General features: G+C 44.3%; 2 long non-coding RNA genes across 3 annotated transcripts; both read left to right on the top strand.

Moving 5' to 3' along the window:
- The first annotated feature begins 711 nt into the window (after positions 1 to 711).
- Positions 712 to 5,323, top strand: LOC116148885 (uncharacterized). Its single transcript, XR_010380171.1, has 4 exons — positions 712 to 786; positions 2,870 to 3,008; positions 4,384 to 4,482; positions 5,168 to 5,323. It is a non-coding gene; the product is annotated as an uncharacterized LOC116148885 (long non-coding RNA).
- Positions 5,324 to 5,346: 23 nt separating this feature from the next.
- On the top strand, positions 5,347 to 7,052 carry LOC135320829 (uncharacterized). Of its 2 annotated transcripts, XR_010380173.1 has the most exons (4): positions 5,347 to 5,376; positions 5,452 to 5,585; positions 5,703 to 5,797; positions 6,985 to 7,052. It is a non-coding gene; the product is annotated as an uncharacterized LOC135320829 (long non-coding RNA). The 2 variants fall into 2 exon arrangements; XR_010380172.1 differs by having other exon boundaries at positions 5,363 to 5,585.
- The last annotated feature ends 113 nt before the right edge of the window (positions 7,053 to 7,165 follow it).

Below are 7,165 nucleotides of genomic sequence, written 5' to 3'. Positions count from 1 at the left end.
CTGCCTTAATATCTTCTGGAGAGAATGCTCACCAAAGTCTTTGGACATGTACCAGGGCTAATATATTTATTTTCTATGGTTTGTTTTGCAGTTAACAAAATACTTTGTTTCTGGAAAAAAAAATTACACTTTTTAAACATATGACCCTGAGTTTTCATTGAAATCATAGTACATACTTTATTTCTGTCCTGTGTGAAGATACTGGAAAAAGGAACATCTCCAGAGAACTTGAAAGGTGGTGTTTCAATGAACACTTCAGGAATTTGAGGTAAATGCCTCCAGTTGCAGCAGGATTTCCACTGTACACATTAGATTTTACAAGGAACAACAATCTCATGTCTTAGAAGATTAAATATTGATATCTACTCAAATTATTTTTCTTGGGAATTTAGTCACCAATGAGAATGTTTTAAGTTGAAATTGCTCTTAATAAATCTCATGTCTGTGAAGCCACAGTGAAATTTGAAGAAATGCATGTGCAGGAGGACGTTCAGCTCAGCATCAAGAAGAGAGTAAGGATTGTTACTCACCCCCAGAGATGCTTACCTCAGAGAACCGAGCATCACTGTGTCAGTGTTTAATTGTGCTGTAACGCATGGAAAGCAGATGGCCCATCTTAGCTGATTCCAAGCGTATGATTCCTCTCATGTTAAGTATGTGCACATTGCTGTGGATCAGTACTTCTTGAATGTCTTCTCATATCTATCTTACAGCCAGGTGTTTCGAAGACCAGATCTGAGGATTCGATGCAGCGAGCTGTGACAACAGGGGACTGCAGCCTGGAAGGTATGTTGCTTGTTGGGAAGAAAACCTTACATACAGGATTCCTGGGAGATGTTGTGGCTTCAGTTCTAGACCCCTAGAATAAAATAAATATAATAAAGAGAGTTAAATAACTTATTTTTCGGGGTTTTTTTTTTTTTTTGGTTTTCCAGTGCAAAGAACAGTTAAGTTTACACTATACTGTGGTCTATTAAGTGAGCAATACCACTGTGTCTAAAAACCCCAATGTTCATAACTTAATGAAAATACTCTTTATTACTAAAAACTTCTAGCCATCATTGGAGCCTTTAGTGAGGTTTAATCTTTTTGTTGGTGGATGGTTTTTTTTTTAACGTTTTTTATTGAGTTACAGTCATTTTGGTGGATGGCCTTGAATTAACATTGGTGGCTGCTGACTGGTCATTGTGGCAGTTGCTGAAGATCGGTGTGGCTTTTGCAATTTCTTAACATAAGACCACAATGAAGTTTGTGACAGGATTCTCTCTTCCTTTCAGGAACAAGTCCTCTGTCACAGGCAATTTGACACATTTTACACACAGTAGAAATTCTTTCCAAATTGGAGTCAGTCCTCTCAAACCCTGTGGTAATTTATCAGCTAAGTTCATACGCTCTTCTAAGTCCTTTGTTATTTCAACCTTCTTCACAGCATCTTCACCAGTTGATTCCATCTCAAGAAACCAATTTCTTTGCTTGTCCATAAGAAGCAGCTCCTCATTCATGCACATTTTATCATGAGGTTGCAGCCAATCAGTCATATCTTCAGGCTCCACTTGTAACTCTAGTTCTCCTGCTATTTTCAGCACATCTGCAGCTCCTTCCTGCACTGAATTCTTGAGCCCTTCAAAGTCACACATCAGGATTGGAATCAATTACTTCCAAACCCCAGTTCATGTTGATATTTTGACTTCTTCCCATGAATCACGAATGTTCTTAATGGCATGTAAAATGGTGAATCCTTTCCAGAAAATTTTCCATTCATTTGCCCAGACCCATCATTGGTGTCACTGTCTATGGCAGCTAAAGCCTTCCAAAATGTATTTCTTAAATAATAAGACTTGATAGTCATAATTACTCCTGATTCATGGGCTGCAGAATAGATGTCGTGTTAAGCATGGAAACAGCATTCATCTCATGCATCTCCATCAGAGCTCCTGGATGACTTGTGCATTGTCCATGAGCAGTAATATTTTGAAAGAATTTTTTTTGTGTGTTTTGTTTTGTTTTCTGAGCAGTAGGTCTCAACAATGGGCTAAAATATTCATGTTGTAAATAGATGTGCTGTCATTCAGGCTTTGTTCTATTTATAGAGCACAGAGTAGATTTCACCTGATTCTCATGGGACATAGGATTTTCATAATGTTAAATGAATATTGGCTTCGTTAGCCGCTAACGGGAAAATCAGCCTGTCCATTGAAGCCTTGATGCCAGGCGCTGACTTCTCTCCAGCTGTGATGGTGCTGGGTGGCCTCCCCTTGAAGTTCTCTGCATTGAAAACCTGTTGTTTAGTGCAGCCACCTTCATTAGCTGCCTTAGCTTCATCTCCTGGAGCACTTGCAGCAACCTCTGGGTCAGCTCTTCCCGTCTTACCTTGCACAGGTATGCATTGGAGATGGAATCTTGCCTTAAACTTCATGGGCCAACCCCTGCTGGCTTCACACTTTTCTTCTGAAGCCTCTTCACCTCTCTTAGGGTTTATAGAATTGCTGAGAACTAGGGACTTCCGCTGGATTAGGCTTTGCCTTAAAGGAATGTCATGCCTGTTTTAATTAAAATGATAAAGAACCAAATATTTCAGAAACTACAAAAATGTGACACAGAGATAAGAAATGAGCAAATGCTGCCAGAAAAAAATGTCACCAATGGAATTGCTGTACTCAGGGTTGTTATAAATCTTCAATTGTTTAAAAATATGCATTACCAGGGAGGGCAATAAAATGAAACATGCCTGTAATAGCAATGAATTTGCACTGGGAAGGTAAAAAGGGGATTCCTGCCTTCAGAATTCTCTCCTTTCTCCACTCCCCAGCACAGCCAAGCTCTTGAGTGCACATGTGCACACACAAAGCCAGTCGTTTTATGTTTATAGAGGGTAAAAAGAAAATGCAAGACCACCATGCTGCATCGGGATCTCTGAAAGAACGTGAGGAAGACGGTTTCCAAAGGCAGGTGAAGAAAGTAAGTGTCCTTGATGAAATCAGTGGACAGAGATCTATGGACACTGAAGGGTAAGACATTCCCGTGTTAATTATGACAATGTGTGAATGAATGTGTGGAGTTATGTGGATATTGTAATACATTTCAGAATACTTACCACCATATTTTCTTTACCATATTCAATCAGTACAGATGTGCATTTATTTTTCGACCTTGATTTCTGTAATCTGCTGCTTCTGTTCATTCTAACTGGTTACCAGAGTCTTGTTTGTATTTAGTTTGAGATTTTAGCGGGTTCTTGGACCAGATTTAGTCACTTCATTATCTGGATCCCCCTAGGTTCATTTTTATTGTCCTTAGGTTTCAACCACATCAAAGTGTCATGACCTGTCATGTGTCTATCATTTTTAATAAACTCTAGATATTGGGTAGAAAATAGAGAAAATTTGAGGCCTCGTGTGAGGTTAACTTGCTGCAGAGAAGGTGGGCATTACAGCTGGCAGGTGGTCAGGGCGCCAGCAGCGCTACATCCTGTTAACCCGGTTAGCAGCTGAGATCAGTCAGTGCAGCCAGCTTTCGTGAGGCCCATGTGTCTCCTGTCCACCTTTGTTTCTGGCATATAGCTCTTGTGGATCCCAGCTAAGTCCTGTGGGTCTCTCTAGGGATCACCTTCTCTGACAGACAGTGAGCTCCAGCTGCCTGACTGCGGTGCCTGTGCGTAGGGGGCACCGGCTGCCGGGCTGCTCTGCATCTCAGTGGTTTCCTCTGCAGTTACCGGGTGACCCCCGGGGAAGGTGGGCCCAGTCCTGGGCTTTCTTCTTCTCCATCTTGGCCTCATGTCCCTTTCTGGCTTGTTAGCAATTTGGTACATTTGATCATGGATTTCATAATTTGTCCAGAGTTTCCTGTCATTCTCAGGGAGAGGTCATGGACATCACACCCATTAACCCGCTTTCAAAAACAAACATTTCCTTATATTTCCTAAAGGATCAGGTTTTGCTCCAGGTTTTGACTGAAATCTGGGCTCTCTGTGGGAGAAATCAAACAAGTCATGAACGCTTGCTTTACCCTAATGTGTTTGGTTGTGATGACTTGGTCAGACCCTGATTCCCACGTTGAAACACAGTGAGCTCGTGCTGTCCCAGGCACAGGAACCTGAGCCTGGTGGGGGGGCGCAGAGCACACCTCACGTGGGCTTTTCCTGTGTGTTTACTTTATGCATAAATGATTAGGGGTGGGGACGCTGAAGGGAAGCCCAGATACCAAACACTTGCCAGAGGCCTGAGTGTAGCTTTTTCATATTTATTAGTGGGGGTACTTTAATTCTTTCCTGTGTATTTATCAGCCTGAGCATTTATGGGGAAGGGCGAAAGGAACCTGGAATTCTTCCCTTCCAGTTTCTGGGAGGGAAACTGGCAGAATTTCAGAGTTTCTTTCCCCTCTCAGGAAGGTGGACATGAACGGATGTGAGCTGGTGGGAAAGCAGCAGCTGTTGGCAGCAAAGGAGGAGGCAAAATTGGCTGAAGAGGAGACAAGATGGTACAAGTGAGTTCAGCTCCTCTGCACCTGCGGCTCTGAAAACACCTGTTGGATTTTTTGAAAACTTTTCTAAAATGTTTAGACACAATATCATAAACTGACCCAAACAAAAGGCATTTGTATACATGGCTTCACACAGGAGGAAAAGTGTTAAGTTTTACACATGTTAAGTTAAACGTTTAACTTTAAAAAGTATTAAGTTACTAAGAATTTCCTGGTCCCAGTGCTGGCCAGACTGAGAGGAGAGACGGTTCACAGAGATGTTTCTGAAGGTGCTATAAACCGTTCTCACCCTGAAGATAGCAGTTTAGTGTAGCGTCAGTCGGACCAATAAAAATTCCCGTGCTGCTGGGGAGACCCAGGTGTAAGAAGTAGGGTCAGGATGTAAGGAAAGGAAGAATCAAGCTTTGTGATGAAAGATGCTCAGCACAGGACACGTGAGGGAAATGCTGAGAACGGGAGGGGGAGTTGTGTCAGTGCAGAACCGGGCAGGCGTTCAGTAACAGTGACGGAAGGAGTGGCTGCAGCGACAGCTTTGCACCTGCTGTGCTTCTGCAGCCGTGTGCAGTGTGTCTTGAGTGGTGAGATGATGTGTGTGAGTGTGCAGTGCAGATAACATGGACTGGGGCAGATTATTTAACAGCATACCCAGCATTGTGTCTTCTCTGATGGAACAATTTGTAACTCATAGGATAAGACTTGAAGAATGTCACGGGCAAATGCGGGAAGCAGAGATCATTTGGAGACACCAGGTAACCTGCCTTCCTCCTGACACACCGAGTCCTCAGCACCTGATGCAGACAGTTATTGTGGCCCTGAGAACCCCTAGCCATGGGGTGTTTCTTGATGTGTTGACATTTTCAGGTCACTCTTGCCGAGAAGAAGGCCCAAGACAGCTCAGTAAGAATTTGTTTCCTTCCTTCCCTTTGTGCACAGTCGGCCACAACTGAACGTGGATGTGTTTTTCTCCCACAGCTCAGGGCTCAGGAGCTGGAGAGGGAAATCTCTGAATTGAGAAGGGAAAACTCTGACCTGAGAAGGGAAAACTCTGACCTGAGAAGGGAAAACTCCTCTGAGCTGAGAAGGGAAGTTGCCCACCTGAAACAGAGGTACAGAATTTTGACACATTTTTACGGGTGTTTTGAGATTTTTAAGGACTGGTTGTTTTGTGCCTAGTAGAGGAATTGGTGGTGTAATTTGTATTGAAGCCATTCTTTATCTTTAAGATTGGATGCAATCTGCAGACGGAGGCAGGCAGAGGAATACATGAGGCAGGATCCCACTCCAGGAGGACCGTACAGGCTGCACCCTCCCCTGAGAGGTAAGGAGCGCACTGTGAAGTGTGGCAGCTCCATTTCTGCAGCAGGAGCCGCCCAGTGGGCTGCTTGTCCCCATGGGTAGTTGTCGGGTTTCCTGGACACCACACCACACACTCACTGTGGGGAACAGGTTCACAGCTGAGTGACAAGATGCTGTTTTCTTTACATGCCACCAGCCAGCAGGGCTCTGTCCCCTGTGAGCAGTGGAGCTTATGCCCCTCCAGGGACTGTGGGCCGCCCCCCAGTCTCTTGGTTGCCTGGCGTGGCTGGCATGGCTGGTTTCTGTGCACTAGAAGACATGAGTGTCAGCCTTCTCTTCCCGCCTGGACACGGTTTTGAAGGCTGAATTTTCTTCTCATTTCAGGAAAATAACATGGATGACGTTTTAGAATGAAGGCAGTATGTCATAACGAGAAAAACATTTTTCTTCATTTGCCTTGGTGGATAAATATTCTATTCAAGATCTGCTTTAAGGCAGCAGGCATTTCTTCACTAATTTTGCAGGTCCCTTCGTTCTTATAATAAAGCTTGCACAGTGACCTAGAGTAGCCAGTTATTAAGTGACATGACAACGTAGCCTCACTCCCCCAGAGTTAACATGTAACTCTAAAGTCTCCCACCAGATACTCCATGTAACTCACCATTCTTTTGCCGATTATTACAACATGAGTCATTGAGGCTACTTCTTTCATAAATGATTACGTGACATCTGGTCACTTATACAAGACATGCGCTGTCAGAGAGAAGGCTTTTAACAGTTCACCAACAGGCTGAGGAGGAAGAGGTGGAGCTCACAGTCAGGGGTTGTTGATACTCTTCCTACAAAAGACCCTTCTTACTTTAATGTATAATCTGTATACAGACTGATTTGCCCTGAAGTGTGCTGTGAGTCCACTGTGTAAGTGTTGGTTGCCAGTGATCTGAGCCCTGAGACCCCATCCAGGGTGATTAGCTATGAAAACAACTAAATCTAGGCCCTGTGGTGTCCTCGTCATGGGACAGGGGTCCAGTCTCCCCTCGTCCTCGGGGTCAACTGAGGTGGAAGGGAGACCAGCGGCCTCTGTGAAGAGCCCGGGGCGTGGGCGGGAGTGAGAGTTCCTGTAGGAAGGCACAAAGAGCTCGGCTCGTGCTTTCCCCGCATGGCATCTGTCAGATAGAATCCGCCTTCAGCGCTGCTCTCACTTCACAGCTTCAGGGCCGGGTGGCACCCCTGTTAGGAATGGCACCGCCTTTCCGGCTCCGAAGGCAGAGGAAAAAAAGGAAGTAATTTTATTCACTTGTGTTCCAGTGGTCATTTTGTATTGAATAATCTCTGGAACTAGCATTTTCCTTTTGAAAAAACCATTCCTGCCTTTGCCTGTGGATTGGGA

This window comes from Camelus dromedarius, unplaced genomic scaffold (genome assembly GCF_036321535.1).
Source record: "Camelus dromedarius isolate mCamDro1 unplaced genomic scaffold, mCamDro1.pat HAP1_SCAFFOLD_35, whole genome shotgun sequence".
In the NCBI taxonomy this organism is placed as follows: Eukaryota; Metazoa; Chordata; class Mammalia; order Artiodactyla; family Camelidae; genus Camelus; species Camelus dromedarius.
The sequence above is the reverse complement of the archived record's forward strand: the minus strand, read 5'-3'. Positions and strand labels throughout refer to the sequence as shown.